Below are 14,205 nucleotides of genomic sequence, written 5' to 3' on the forward strand. Positions count from 1 at the left end.
CTGTTCTAGCTCTGTGACAGACTGTCTTTACATGTCCTATTTTTGGCAGCTGCATTTTTGCTTTCTGAACCTAGTAGTTATAATTTGCTCATTTACCCGTTTGTTTAAGTAACAGTTGTGGAATATATCAAACAAATTAAGGAAAAACCTACCTGAGTAGTGAATGTGCTAATATGCTGAAACGTTTTATTTATGAAGTTTAAAATGCTTTAGCTTGGCAATACCACCACTAGTACATTGTCAAACAATGGGACTGAAGTGAAAGTAGGAAGCAATTCTACTAATGACATATTGTAAATAGGATATTCATTTGCATTCTATTGCATATTTGCTGTGGGGTTGTCTCCAACCTCATTTTCTAATTCGTGCTTCACGTGCATTCTTCAGTTTGCTTACTCCCTTTCCCTTCTGATGTTTTAATACACTGGCTATAATTCCGGTTCAAGGGCCAAATTTTTGTGAGGAGCATGCTCTGAGAGAATAAGTGAGAAGCAGTGCTCTATCGGCTCAGCAAGAGTTTTGGAACATAAGGGCCTATTCACAAGTGTATTTTTGAGACTGTACAGTTGTACTCCTGGAGTACCCTGTTGTAGCACTCTCGTGCAGTACTCTATTGTAATACTACTTTTCTAGTGCTCTGTTGGATCATGTTGCTACATGTATAAGGGAAACGAAACAGGGCAAAGTGAGCATCCATGTCAGCTTCCATATTGAGTCTGAAATGGCACGGACAGTACTCTTTTATCTCTTATTCTAACCTCTGGGAAATAGTGTCCACATTGCACCCACCTCCTTAATCTGTTTCCAAGGCCAAATTCTCTGAGAGTTTCCAAAAGATATTGTGGTGTCCACAAATGTTCCAGTCGTTGCCCCTGGCTCTGCAATAACTGTCTTAGACCATAGGTGCTTTTGCTGAACCTGTCGGGTGTGACATTTTACATATAATCTGATGACACCCAATTAATCTTTAGGCTGGAGAATTTTCTGAAACAAAATCCCTCAAAAACTGAATTACTAATCTCTAAGGCTTGAATGTTTTCACCTGAGATCCTTGCTTGGCCAAAGACCATAGGTTCCTTTCCCTTTCTGTCCCCAGTAGGTTGCAACATGAGACTCATGCTGGACTTTAACTTTGTCAATTGAAACACAGGTAACCAAGTTAGTCAGTTCCTGTTAGTGCAAAAAATAAGTGCAGTTGCACCTACAACCATCAACCAGGAGTGTAAAAAGTGTTGGGCCGACTACAAACATTGTATGAAAGAAAAGTTGGCTCAGAATAGGCGCGCCTGACTGCAGCATACAACTGACACATATGAAGGTGCAAGTAGTAGCTGTTATTGGTCCAGAGTTGGTTTGTAGATTTGGAGGTCCAGACACTGCAGATCATGAGGGAAATGTGTGTCAGGGTAAGATAATGTTATGTTTGATAATTCTAAAGGTATGCTTCCTAACAGTTACTGTGAGATGTAAAATGTGTGTTAACACATCTAGAAGTATTGCTAATTGTAAATAGTAAGTATTCTCAAAATCACATATACATCATTTAATATATCACTATATTTGTGAGGATGTGTTCATACTGAGGTCTATTTGTATGCAGTTTTTGTGTTTTCCGTGTGTTTTGCAAGGTGATGCAAGGACAATGCGAAGTCTTCAGTAATATTGACAAAGCTATGCAACGCCAGATAAGCTTTTCCTTGCATAACTTTGCAAAGACATTTAAAGCAAGGCAGCTGCTGCAGCAGCACATCTTATTTCAGCTTGGGAAATGTTCCATGAGTGGAATATGGGTGTTGACATACATCCATCCATTGATTTTGATGCATTCTAAGATGTAGAAAGACTTGGAAATCTGGGAATGTGTCAGAATGCAATGACTTCCCAAGCGATATTATCTTTGAGAAATACATTTAATTTTCATTTTTATTTCTTTTTTCGACATGTAGTGCCTTTTGCATCACATGTAGAAAGAGGAAAAAACCTGCAAGGATAGGTTTTTTGTACAGGAAGGTGTCCATTTCTGTGCAAAAACAATCCTCATAGTAATGGGGTCACCCTAGCACAATGGTGCAAGGATGTCTGCTTTGAGCTAGGATTCACATAGTACACCAGTGCAAGGAGAGAGCAGAAATTCTCCATATCTTAGCAAATACGTAACATTAATAGTCTCTCCCTTTGATGCAGCTCAGTGTAGAACTTTGGTTCAAGCCCTGCGTTGCATGCAAATTAATCAAATGTGCCATTACTTTGCATACATAAAAGGATATGCCTTACTGTGTTTCCATCATAGTTTGCATGTACAATACCAGAACACCCGATTATATACATTTTTGGACTTCATATCAATTAACAATGAGAAGAAATGAACGAACAAGTAGATATGTTTTAACAAATAGCATATATTTTCATACATCCTGCTACACATTTTAATATTTCACTAAATTTTGTTTGGCTAGGTCAATTTCTGTGCTGTCTTGCATGACATGTGGTATAAAAATATGGTAATCATTTAATCAAAACTAAAAAGGGTCTGTGCTCTCCTGGCGAGAGTGTTATGTGTGCTGGTCAGTGTCAGCATAGGAACCTTTGCAGCATAGTGCAAGTGTGTGTGTGTAAGGGGCAAAGTTATTTGTGTGCAGGAAGGGACACCTTCCTGAAAAAAAACGTTCTCATGCATATTCTTAATTTTGTATTTGATGATGTATGCAGCGTTCATGGAAAGAGGGCCTTCAGATTACAGATACAGAAATTTCTCCTTGCTAAAGCAGCCTCATGTAGAGCCCACCAACTGTTCACCAAATCAGGAATACAAGTCTTTCTAACAAATACTGTGTGTGAATATGAAAGAAGTGAATCATGGGATTATGTGAAGTAAAGCAAGAGAGCCCTATGTGTCCTATGTGTGGCATGTAATGTTATGAGTAAACCATGACAATCCTACCACATTGGCTTTGTGTGGCTTAGTTAAGGATTATTTGAAAATAATATGGAATAGCACCACAACAAATATGCAAAGGCATTGAAAAATCAAAAATGACATGCATCTTCTCATAATAACTTGTACTTACCTTTTATATGTTGTAACATTTATCAACTACTTCAATTGATAATAATCATGGAATTCTTCTACTTACATATCATACATTAATCTAACATTGTAGTATCCTATAATACTTAATGTCACTGTGGCAGTGGCTACTAAATGTTATCAATCACACCTAGTAATAGTCAACACAAATCCATCCTATCGCTCAAGTATATTTGATAAGAAGTAATTGAAAATTAAAATGTAATGGTCCTAATACATTTGTTTTCTATCTACAAAAAATGTAATGAAGTTGTCATTTCTTAACTAAATGTGTCTAAATTCCAGTGTTTGGTGTAACCTGCCTGTGATTAGGCCTCTTCTTGTGAAATGTTTCCTGCTCCTGAACAGTTTTTAAGTTGATGTTTTGAGTGTGGGGGGAAGTCTTCTCTCTCAGACAGTTTGCCAACCTAGTCTGTGCTCAGAAAGGTAAAGACGGTCAAAATAGGACCATCTTTGCAGAGGCAGATCTAATAACGCCTGTGCCTTCTAACTCTAAATACCTGTCAAATACCTGCTACCTAGCCATATGCCAATTATCATGAGAGACAGGCTGCCCCCAAAACTACTGTTAACAAAGCACAATAGATTGGCTGCTCCTAATTATACACATACCTCTATACCTCTATATGGTCACATAGACCTTTGTAATTGGGACATGAGTAAGTGGCAAGTTGGTGTTAAGTACATAGGGGTACACCTGTGTGTGGGGTGATACTGCTAACAACACTTTCACTTCTAAACATTTCAATTTATCTGTTGGAGAATCAAACTATAATGTCACCAAAATTACAACTGGTGCATTTACATAAGTTTCCTAATGATCACTTGTTTTTTCTGATTGATCTGTACTGCTTCAAAGCCTCTCAACCCTTTCAGAATGCACAACCTTGCCCAATGCTGCAACTCTGAATTAATGCTACTCTTGTATCCAGTGTGTAAATACCTTCAAAATCTCCTCTGCTCACAATAGTACAATCACTGTGTCATGTCTAACCCATAATTTACACATTTTCCATGCAACTGAGCAGTCTCAATGTGTTGTACATTGCTTAAAATATATGTTACTGTAATATACTTAAACACATACTCCTCATCAATAACAATCAGATACAATAATGAAGCACCAAAATATTTGTATGTGCTACTACAAGGTGTAGAAGATGAAACATCCATACAAACAAATTGTACGTAAGTAGAAACACAGACCACACCCCAAAGCTCTAATTTGTTTTCTTCCAGTGCAAGAACACGCAACCTGCAGTCTAACCATTTTGATAATTTATCTTGCATGGATGTCTCACCCAGGGACATTCATGAGGGCACGCGAAGGACTGTGGAACATAATGAGGAAAAAAAAAACTACCTCCTATAACTTCTTTTGGTGATCAAAAGGCAAGTGCTTGTTCTTCTAAAAACAATGGTGACACTACATCGACAATGCAAGTTTTATTGGAGTCAGTCAATGGCTTAGGGAAGATTTTATATCTCTCGTAATCATTAACACTTTAATGTTCTACTCTTAGAATAGAATAGAATAGCATCAGCCTTTGAATATATAGCAGTAGCACGAGTCGCACTCAGTTACTATCAATACGCTAGGAAGACAAAATATTCTAACAATGTTGACAAAATGTTGATTTCTACTAATGCTAAAAAAATTGTTTTGTATGAGGAAGAGGAATCTCTTATAGAAATGTTATTGAAATTTTATTTTAATGTTATTGAATAAGAAGTCACATAAAATATCCATGTCAGGTATCCAGCTTGGTTAGTGTATTTTCATTTTACTTTTCTTTTTTTTCAATGCACATTACAGCTTATATTTAATTAAATGATTACAACTGCTTTGCCTATACATAGATTGTCCCACAATATATGGTCTAATTAGTAAAGTTCATTTGTTTATTGCATAATGTGCAAAATGTGAAACCCCAACATATACCTATTTTGGTCATCAGTTTTAAATGTTTGAAACAATGATTAAACATCATAATAAAATACCTATTTGTGTAAACAAACATTACATTTCAATAGACTATGGCTTTCTGAAAGAATCACAACATCAGCTTTTTATTTATTTTAATGTCATCACAATGCAACTGCAGACTGTGTAAACAGACAAAATAAAATCATAACGAAACATATATTGATTTCACACTCTGTGTCTTTGGAATGAGTGTCTTCTTAAGTCTCTTCAGAGCAGACTCATCTTTTTCAAAAATTTGCCTACCAATTTATTGTTTTTCAGCAATAAAGAAGAAAAGTCTGAATTTTTGACAGCAGTAGTGCCAGAGACCGATGTACCGATGTGTATCCTTCCTTCTGACATTGGGTGTTTGTGCTGGTGCTTCGCTTTCAGTTGTACCAGTGCCCTGTGACCCCACTGCTCTTAGTTCCCTTTTTTACATAATGCAGGCAACCATATCCCAGAAATATGTTGTTATCTCCTCCATACAGTGCAGACATATCTTCTTTTCTTTCCAGTGTTCGCTTTGCACCAGTATGAGACCTGGCATCCTTTATGTGGTCTCCCCTCACTTTTTGTGCTTCTGACCTTTTGTGTGCTGACTTTTTGTTGCTGGTTTCAGGACTCTGGGCACTTTAACACCTCTGACCCATGATAAAAATGCATGCGCCCTTTCCCTAAAACATGATTCTATTCGCTTATCCACAATAAGTGTATTTAATTTACTTATATGTCCCCCTAGTAAAGTGTACTGCATGTGCCAAGGGCCTGTAAATTAAATGCTACTTTGTTCCTCTCTTTGACGCCTTCCCACTTCAAAGGCACCACTGGGTATAAGAATTTGACTTCTTACCTTACCAAATCAGTACACTTTTGGACCTGAGGAAATTTTGACAGGAAGAAGGACTGCTGTGCTGCTGAAGGGACTGTCACTCTGCTGGACTCTGCTGGGCTATGCTAGACATTGCTAGACACTTGCTTTGATGTGTCCGCCCTGCTGCCTGCTGCCCTCCTTGTCTGGGAGTGAGAAGGCCTGGACCTGTATCTCTACATTTGCAGAACCAATGTGACTCAAAGGGCTTTCTGGCTTGCTCCTGTTGTGAAGTCTCAGGGACAACAAATATTTCACTCATCCCTGCTACAGCCTCTGGACTCTGTCAACTGTGGGTACTGCCCTGCCAAGGTGTGCCAATCCAGTCTTGAGCCCTTGGAAGTGGGTTATTTAGCTATTTTCTACTAAAATACATGCATCACCATCATTGTGTCATTCGGAATCAATGCATCTTCCCTCAATACCGATGCATCGCCGCTGAGGAAAAGGCATTGCATCACCAACTGCGTGGCTCTATGATGACACATCACCTTCATCACAAAGGGTTCAATGCTGTTCCACTGCTCAAGGACATCATATTGACGACTGCATAGCATGATGACAGCACATCCCTGACTGTGTGGAACGGAACTGGCGCATCATGTTCGCATCATCCCCTCTGCTCCTTGCATTGGATCTTCAACGTCGATGCAATCCTCCACACAAGGTATTTTTTCAGCAGGTCAAGGTTGATCCCTGTAGCTAGCCAGCCTGCACTCATTGTGGTCGGTCTGAGCTTTTGGATTTACCCTGGTCGAGCTCAACCAGATAGCCCCAGTTGGAGCTTTAAGTTTCTAAGCACCACATTTGCATATATTCTTTTCACTGTGTCACTGTTTAAGTGTTGCACAAATACTTTACACATTGCCTCTTAAGTTAAGCCTGCCTGCTCTGTGCAAAGCTACCAGAGGGTGAGCACAGATTAATTTATGGCGTGTAACTGACTTACCCTGATTAGGATTGTGGTTCCTGCTTGGACAGATTGCATACCTCTGCCAACCAGAAGTCCCTTTACTAACAACCAGCATCAAGATATACTTTATGCCAAAATGAAACATTATTAAATTAAAATACAAGATAATTTAAAAATCATCTATATGTACGCATTAAAGATTAGCAATATGTATGCTCACTTATGGTACACGTTTACTCATTATATAACATTTGTTTAAAATTATTTAAATGTGACTTCATAAATGAACTTACACCTAGAGGTCTAATACCGTTACTTACAGTCACATAAATGGTAAGAGAGCGAATTAAAATTGCTGTTACTGTACTTCATGAAGAGCCAGGTCTATAACTAAAAATTGAGAATGCTTGATGGCATCAGATATGTTACTTAGCTAATCCACATAACCTTCGTATCTAATATATGTTTCATCATATTCATGTGTAATGACATTTATTTACTCATTGTATGGCTGATGCCACAACAGACGTGGGACTCACTAAACCTAACTTCATATAAGGAGCAGGTGGTATCTATTTATACTTTGAAATACCATGTATTTGTTTCACAGCAGACATGTACAGTATAACAGTAAGAGAAGGTCACAGCCTACCCAAATTAACTGTGCAACTTTCAACTCATCCCTTTGCTCCCCTATCCAGCCAAAGTGACTGAGAATGCTATCAACAAGCAACTCACAACCCACCTGAAAATTCAGCATCTTCTAGACAACACTCAATCGGGATTCAGAAAGAACCACAGTACTGAAATAGCACTCATCTTGGCCACAGGTGGCATTAGAATCATCCTAGACTGAGGCGAAACAACAGCTGTCATCTTGATCAACCTCTCCACAGCCTTCTACACAGTCTTCCATGACACCCTCATCAGAAGATTCCACAAGACTGTCATACGAGGATCCACTCTCAAATGGATAGGTTATTTCCTCATGGGAAAACCAGAAAGGGTCATGCTGCCTCCCTTCACACCAGACAGCAAACAGCTGATATGCGGACTACCACAGGGATCATCCCATGGCACCACACATTCACATGGCACTGCTCACTAACATCATCCAATCACAAGACATCACCAACATCTCCTAGGCCAATGACACCCAACTAATCCTCTCCTGGACAGACAAGATAAATACAACCAGAACCAACTTCACTAACTGCATGACCATGGTAGCAGACAGGATGCTAACCAAGTGCCTGAAGCTCAACTGAACCAAGACAGAAGTCCTGTTCTACAGCAACAAGACTGCCACATGGTAATCTACCATATGACATATGGAGCTAGAACCAACACCCACACCCAATGGCCACACAATAAATCTAGGGATCATTATAGACAATAAACTCAAAATAAAAGGTTGTCACTGCTGTGTGTATCTCCTGCTTCCACTTCCTACATATGGTGTAAAAGATCTTCAAATGGTTCCCCAAGAACACTAGATTGACTATCATGCAAGCACTCATCATCAGCTGGCTGGACTATTACAACACGCTCTGATCTGGAATCTCCAAACAACTACAACACAGACTCAAGACTATTCCGAACACAGCTGTAAGACTCATACCTGATTTCCCACATCACACTCACATCATACCAAATCTCATAAAGCTTCACTGGCTTCCCATTCATGAGCGCAAACAGTTTAAACTTCTCACACATACAAAGCTATATGCAACACAGGGCCAGAATACCTGAACAGCTGCATACACTTCCACCAACCCACCAGACACCTATGCTCTGCCTCACTCTCACAAAGTCCCTGCTCCTGAAAAAGGAAAGTTGTAGCTTGCTCATTTTACCACATAACATCCAAGATATGGAATGACCTCCCTCCACACATCAGAGCCTCTTTCTCACTTCTTGAGGTCCATAGGAAGTTGAAGATCAGGATCTTTGTATGAGCACCTTGGGGAGCACACACCTACAAACTTTACCAAGCCCCTGGATACCCTCTCCGGTGATTAGTGTGCTACACAAATCAACATACCACAACATACGATTGCAATTATCACTCATCGAAATGTTCTCACACACATGTAACATGATTCAGATTTTGTAATCCTTCAAAATTAAGGGGCTGATTTAAGAGCACCTCCTTGTGCCAAGTTTGCATGAGTGCATTGCATCACTTTGTAAACCTCTGTGCTACATTGTACAGACATAGGGGGTCATTCCGACCCTGGCGGTGCATCCAGGCCAATTCTGACCGCGGCGGTAAAGCCGCGGTCAGAAAAGGGAAACCGGCGGTTTCCCGCCGGTTTTCCCCTGGCCTGAAGAATCCTCCATGGCGGTGCTGCAGGCAGCGCCGCCATGGGGATTCCGACCCCCTTCCCGCCAGCCTGGTTCTGGCGGTTTTGACCGCCAGAACCTGGCTGGCGGGAACGGGTGTCGTGGGGCCCCTGGGGGCCCCTGCAGTGCCCATGCCAATGGCATGGGCACTGCAGGGGCCCCCTAACAGGGCCCCACAAAGATTTTCAGTGTCTGCATAGCAGACACTGAAAATCGTGACGGGTGCAACTGCACCCGTTGCACCCTTTCCACTCCGCCGGCTCCATTCGGAGCCGGCATCCTCGTGGAAGGGGGTTTCGGCACTTTTAACGCCTACTCAGAACAAGCATTAAAAGGGACATGCCATTGTTTTCAATGAGCCTCAATGGGCTTTGCAGGATTAGAGCAAACATTTTTTATGCTAATCCTACAAAGCTCTGAACTAGTGTAAAAAGTTTTAACGCTAGTTCCCCTAACTAACTTCACAGTGCATTGCATCTTAGATACGGTGCACACATGGTGGCATTAAGTGGGCGCTAATAGGAGCAAAAAAAGTGGCACTGCACTGGGTGCAGTACCACTTTTCCTAAATTTAGGGCCTAAATTTCATATTTGTCATCATTAGAAGCTTTAACATTCAACTCCTTGGGATTTATAAGTTCTGGTCTTCCATAAAGTCAATATCTACACATTTTTATGAGTGATTATGTTACTCATAAAGATAGTTCCTTTAAATATACACATTATTCTGACATGTGATTGTTATGCAATAATGTATTCTTTGGCATTCCAATATGTATTTTCTCAGATTTGCAACAGCAACATACAATTGCAGATTTAAAAAATGATGTTTAGCAGTCTACCAGGTCAGACAGCATATGAATGAATTAGCCCAACATTATGTAACACCTACACTTTGTAAAAAGTAATAATAAACGTATTAGCATGATGTACAATTTGATGTATAAGTCATATATAATGGGCCAACTGAAAAAACTATGGCAATAAAGCCTATGTCATGATGATAAAGTAGGACTAGCTATTTAACTACAATAAACATACATTTCACTACTAATAGGTCCATTTACCTCAAAACCAATGTGGTGCAGCAGATCCTTCTCACGGGCAACAATGTCTGCCCATCGGCGCTGGACTTGTTTCATTGTGTGTTCCACCCCATGAACCTGGATAGCTTAAAGGCAACATGTGACTACCTACTTTGCCTCTCTTTTAGTGGTTATTCCTGTCCAATGTGCCCAACATCCTGGGGGGGGGGAGGGGGGGAGATAATGCACAATATAAAATATATTTATGCCTATTTCTCAGAATCAAATATTGGGCATATTGCCTGTGTATCTCTCTTCCTGTCTGTCCTATCTGCCTCACCAGACATTTTTAGCAGGATATTATTGTACAGAACACAAAATATTGACTAATTGACTTGGAATATCTCAATATTCTGCCCTCATGCAAGCAGTACTATTCCTACTAGACCTAAACACCTACAATACTTTAACCTTAAGAGTCTAATTGTTTGTTATTAATTCTAAAGAGAAACTAAACACTTCTGACCCTCTCACTAGCTAGTTTAATGAAAGAACATGGTGCTCACATGTCAGTATACGCTCACGAATTGCGCCATGAAGGCAGTCTTTTGCGCTGCCTGGAGTGACTTTTGACCTTGTTGCAGTTACGTCGCAGTGAAAAGTCATGCAAAAATATAACCCTCAATTCTGGATGTTAGGATGCATTTCTCTTTATCTATCTTTTTTTGACCATGATAAAATAAGTCTTTATTTGTGAATTATGTCTTCCATATATTTAAATTGTATGAGATAGTTGTGCATTTAGAGCTTTATATCCTATCTCCTCTTTCGGATGTGTACAATGTATGTGTTGTCATTTTGATTTTTTTTTCTCATGTGTCACTCCATAATCTATTTGTGTATAGAAAGAATTAATCTACATGATGGAAACACATAGAACAAATTATGTAAAAAATAGATATATCTGAAAACTACTTATATTTGGTCTCAATTTGCTATTAACAATATTGAGATTTCATGGTGCATACCTACTGTGCATAATTGTGAGAAATAGAGCAAGGAACAGCCACAATCCCTGCAAGGTGAACCACAAACGTTTCTATAATTACCCTGTATTTAACCCCCTGGTAGCTTGCTCCAAAAGCAGTCTGCCCTAATTGTGATACAATGTCTAAAATATTAATGCAGCACACAAGCAGTAATGATGTGAAAACACAACACAAGACAAATCCAACAACTATGTTGAGAAATAATTTCAATTATAGTAATTTAGTTGACACCAGCACTACAAAAGTCCAAGTATAGATCCAGAGTTATGATTTTCAAAACATTAAGGTAAATTACTAATGTCTAAAAGATCAAAGCGCAAACCTCTGACTGCTATTTGCATGAGACCATGTCAAAGTCTAAACATAGAGGCAATCGCATGGAGGCCAAGTCAATACAAGAAGTGGATTGGGCTCAGTTGGTGCAAACTTTCAGACATTGAAGAAATGTGTAGATTATTGTCCAGAGAAAGTAAAGTCCAATAGGGTAGGGTAAGGCTACTGGCAGTGTCCGAGAAGGGAGCTCATTCATTATGCATCTTCAGGACAAAATTGTCTTCCTTCAGACATAGGTCCTCATTGTAACTTTAGCAGTCTTTTTAAAAGACCGCCAAAGCCACGGGTGCCAGAAGACCACCAGTGCTGGCAGTCTTCCACCCACCATATTACGGGTACTGCTGGATTTCTGCCACATTTTGGGTGGAAATCCAGCAGTAGTCCTGCTGGTGGGCAGAGGTGCTTGGGTGGCTTCACCACCGGCCCCGCCCTAACAGAAGGAATCCACCTGCCGAATTATGAGCAATAACATGGCCTGGTGGTGTCCTGATGGCGTGGTGCTGCCAGAGGTGGAAGCGCCCGTCCCTGCTCCCAGCTGGACAACTTCCTTCCCGGACCAGGTAAGTCGATCGTCCGACAGGGGTGGGGGTGGGAGGGTGGTGAGTGGTGTGTGTGCGTGTGTGTGTGGTGTTGTGTGCAAATGTATATGAATGTGTGTATGCTTGTTTGTAATCATGTCTGAATGTAGAAGTGAGTGCGTATATGAATGTAAGTGGGTATGCATGTGTTTATGTGTGTTTGTATGCAAGGAAGAGTGTTGTGGTGAATGCGGGTATGAGAGTTGTGGTGAATGCAAGTGTGAGTTTTGTGGTGAATGCGAGTATGGATTAATGTGAGTGAATGCGTGTATGGATGCATGTGAGTGAATATGTGTATTTGTCAGTGTTGGTGAATGAGTGTATGTGGGGTGCATGTGGGTGTCAGTGTGCATGTGCATTTATGCGGGGAGGAGGCGATCTACCTGGAGGGGGGCAGGGGGTTGGGTCATGGGGTGGGGAGGGGTTTTGGGGTGGATTGTGCTTGTGGGGGGTGGGGGTCTCGTCCCCCGGTGACAGGAAAGCGATTCCCTGTCACCAGTAGCCTTTCCGCCAGGGTTTTCATGGCAGTGCTACTGCCGCAGAAATCCTGGCGGAAAGCCGGCTCCTAATACTGCTGGCGGTCTTCTGTGGACCACCGGGTCAGAGATGCTCATCTCCGGCCCAGTGGGTCTGACCGCCCTGGCGGTATGAGTGGAGATGTGGCGAGTTGTGAAACCCCCACCCTGTTGGCGGTGAAACCGCCACCGTGGCCCTGGCAGTCAGTAGACCACCAGTGTCATAATGAGGTCCATAGTTTCTTTTTTAGAAGAATAAAAAGTCCAGTGGGACAGGGCTAGCAGTTGCACCTGACAAGAGTTCCACGAACCTGCATACCCCTTTGGCAAAGAGCTGCAGAGCAGGATTTGCTGCTGTGGATTAGAAGGTAACTGGAGCTGCTGCAAAGTCACTCAGATTTGCCTATGCACATAGGGCATCTAGAGGAGCAGGTTGGTCTTGGTGTCGGATCCGTTCTCAGAGCAGTTTTAACCAAAAATAATTTTAAGTCAAAAGTGTGATATTTTGAGTGAGCACCTTTAGTACAAGCACCAAAGGTCCAGGTTTGGAGGAGCACCATTTGGGCATTAGGACTCACTCAGGATGGGACCTGGTGTGGGTTCAACATGGTTGGACATTTTCTGTCCCTGAGGGTCTGATCGGTAGGCCAGCCAACTAGCTCTTGGAGTCACTCTGGTAGTCCTGGGTGAAGCACTAGAACATGGTTCATACAACAGGGCAGGACTCCGAGGGCTCTAGACAGGCTACAGGCAGCAATGCAATCCTTCCTAGTGCACCAAAAATGTCTTTTGAGGAAGACCACAGCAGCAGTCACTCACCTTCTGCAGGTCCAGACAGTTGTTCTAAGTTCCTATTTTCAAATGTGGTACCTCCTTTGAAGTACAATAAGTTTCTAGAGTATTCCTTTTGAAGTCCTTGAAGTTTCCTTCTTCTCCTGCCCTAGTTTGGAGCTCGCTGCATGAACAATGCAGGAGTGACAGGTCGTTTGCTTCAATCAATCAAAAAAAATGTATAGAGCGCGCTACTCACCCGTGAGGGTCTCAAGGCGCTAGTGGGGGGGCCAACTGAGGGGGGGTTACTGTTCGAACAGCCATGTCTTGAGGTTTTTTTCTGAAGAGTAGGAGGTCTTTGGTTTTGCGGAGGTTGGTGGGGAGGGAGTTCCAGGCTGTGGGGGCGAGGTAGGAGAAGGCCCTGCCTCTTGTGGTGGTTCGATGGATGCGGGGGACTCTAGCTAGTGCGAGGTCGGCTGATTGGAGGTTGCGGGTGGGAGTGTGGAAGTTCACTCTTTCGTTGAGGTAGGTTTGCTTGAATGCAGGGCACTGCCTGTTCATTTGCAAGGGGTTCCACACTCCCATCCTGCCAGTTGATGGCCCACCGAGGCATATATAATCTGTCTACTGTGTGGCTGCCTGAGAGGAATCAACAAAGTCCAATTGTCAGCTATACCCAAGCATGTGACCAAGGAACAGGCTACAAGCACCAAATAGTTAGGACAGGAACATGCCAACTTTACAATGGAA

Source organism: Pleurodeles waltl, chromosome 5 (assembly GCF_031143425.1).
Source record: "Pleurodeles waltl isolate 20211129_DDA chromosome 5, aPleWal1.hap1.20221129, whole genome shotgun sequence".
Taxonomy (NCBI): Eukaryota; Metazoa; Chordata; class Amphibia; order Caudata; family Salamandridae; genus Pleurodeles; species Pleurodeles waltl.